At 45.1% G+C, this 2,515-nt stretch overlaps 1 protein-coding gene across 2 annotated transcripts in view; it reads right to left on the bottom strand.

Moving 5' to 3' along the window:
• Positions 1-2,515, bottom strand: part of Anxa4 (annexin A4) — a 129,654-nt gene that overhangs the window by 63,688 nt on the left and 63,451 nt on the right. The gene's annotated exons all lie outside the window — the stretch shown is intronic.

Raw genomic sequence — 2,515 nt, 5'->3', positions numbered from 1 at the left:
TTTTTTTTTTTTTTTTTTTTTTTTTGGTACCAGGGATTGAAATTTGGGGCCTTGCACTTGAGAGACAGGCAATGGAACCACTGAGCTAAATCCCCAGCCCAAGGTCATCTTATCTTAATCTTCTGCCTTCACAACCCCAGCAGAAAAGGATGAAAAAGGTCTCACCAACCCAAAGGCCACCAAACCTATGGGTTTCAAAAGCCACTTCTTCAAATTCAACCAGAACCCACATTCAAAAAACTCCTGCCTATTCCTGTGCAGTGCCACAGCGAATGAGTTTATTCCCTCGTCCACATGCCACATCCCTCAAGAATGTAGTCACTACTGAGTGGGCATAGTGGTGCATACTTGTTAATTCCAGATACTTCAGAGGCTGAGGCAAGATGATTGCAGATTCAAGGGCAGCCTGGACAACTTAACAAGACATTGTTTCAGGAAAAAAGAAAAAAAAAAAAAAGACTGAGGATGTACTTCAATTATAGAACACATTCCTGGCTTCATCTGCAGCATTGGGGGAAAAAAGGAATTTAGAGCTGCTAATGTATACCACAGGCCCACAGCCTTCCCTTTCTGGTTGAAGTAGATTCAGGTGTGTGTGTGTGTGTGGTAATGGGGATGGCACTTGGGTTCCAGTACATGATAGGTAAAGCACTCTACCAGTTCTTTCAACTATTTTTCATATGACACCCTGACAAGAAGCTGAGGAGGATGGTGTCACAGTAGGGCAGGCAGGATAAGAGACAGGCTTTGCCATCTACATCGAATTAAACCTTGGTTCTCCAGTTATCTCTGACCTTGACCTTGATTGACCAAGGACCATGACCTGAGCCTTGGTCCCTCTCATCAAACAAGGTTGTTAACCCTGGCTCAGGTTGAAGAAAGAGTAAATGAGAAAGCCTAGGATGACTGTTACTCATCGTCACTCCAGGAAGGACACAGCAGTGCCTATTAAACTGCCTCACGAGTAGCCCTAACTGCACTGAAAGCAAGCCCTCAAGGGCTAGGTCTGGGCAAAAATCACAGGACAAAGTACAACCAACTGTCTTGAAGTTTCTTGATTTAGATTTAATAGTTTTATGATTTTTGATTCTATTCTAAAATGTCTTTGCTTGTTTTGCTATAAAAAGTATTTTTAATCCGCAAATATGTGGATGAAGTTGACATCCAAACAAAACCCCTCTGTTTTACAGTTTCAAGCACATTTCCCAGGCACACTGCCCCCCCACTGTCTACCTCTCACCTCCATCTCTCTTAAGAGAAGAGCAGACTTAGTCCATGAGCAGATAAGCAAGACTGGAAAAAAAGACGAATGGCTGGACGTGCCACAGGACATGAGTCTGGTGTGACCAGGAAGCTTTCCCTCTCAAGCATTGTGGTCTGATGTGGTTCAGCTTTTAGAGGCGTGCTACTCTCTAAACTGCCTCCAGAGAAAAATTATTCCCAACCAAATGCAAGAATATTTAGGAGGAAACACACAGATGCCCCTGAGCCAGTAGTTGTGTATCCGTGTGTATATGGGTAAGAGTATGCATATACATGCATGTCCAGAGTCCACCAAAAATATGTGCACCAGGAAAAGAAAAACTTGTATAAGTACTTTAATGCTAAATTTATTGAGAAATCATGAGAGTCATACAAGAAGTGCTCCAACTGGTGGCTGTTAGCTTCTGGACATTTATGTAAGGTCAACTAAATGAAGTATCTCTCTCTCTCTCTCTTTCTCTCTCTCTCTCTCTCTCTGGCTGACTCTGCATGTTCCCAAATCAGTAGAAATCTGATTTGATCTGGCCTGGGCCACACAGGACTCTGGGACATCAGCAGCAGCTACTGAGCAGCATGATTTTACCCATTTTCTCATTCCTTTCTCCTTCCTCTCCTGCTTGCTCCTCTGCCTTTCTCTCATCTGGGAATTCACTGGAACTGAAGAGCCTGGGTTGGCTATCAATAGAGTTGGTTGCAATGTTAAGAGGGAGTGGGGTGTCCTGGAAGTGATGGGCAGGGGGAGGGGTAACTTGGAAAAGGGTCCCGACCCCTTACAGAGAGCTGGAGAAAGCACATGACACCAGACCCACAATACTCCCAGTGGCTCCCAGGAGTCTTGCATCCACTTGGGGAACCCTGCAAGTAGGCAGGCTGTTGAGAAGCTTTCTCTTTGGCCTCCTATCTTCAGCTCACCTAAGCTGAGGAAAAAGTGACACTGCTCCCGGCAAACACAAGTCAAGGTGCGCAGAATAGCAAGATTCTTATGTGCCACGCACGATGCCCAGGCCACAGATGTACAAGGAGATACAGGGGCGAGAGATTAGGAAAAAGATGCAAGTTTCTTAAAAGGGGAAAAAGTAAAACCTAAGTGGTATACTGAATTAACTGCAGGAAGAATTAAACTCAATCCTCTCTTTTAAAGCCCAAGCCCAGTATATGGTGTCAATAAATAACTGCTCTTGTCTCTGGTGTTGCGGGTCCTCCGGGTGGCGCCTGGAACCAGGGCCTAGTGCTTGCTCGGGCCGAGCGTCCC

This window comes from Fukomys damarensis, unplaced genomic scaffold (assembly GCF_012274545.1).
Source record: "Fukomys damarensis isolate Sample0158 unplaced genomic scaffold, DMR_v1.0_HiC HiC_scaffold_2, whole genome shotgun sequence".
Taxonomy (NCBI): domain Eukaryota; kingdom Metazoa; phylum Chordata; class Mammalia; order Rodentia; family Bathyergidae; genus Fukomys; species Fukomys damarensis.
Note: the sequence above shows the minus strand (reverse complement) of the source record. Positions and strands in the feature narration are given on the sequence as shown.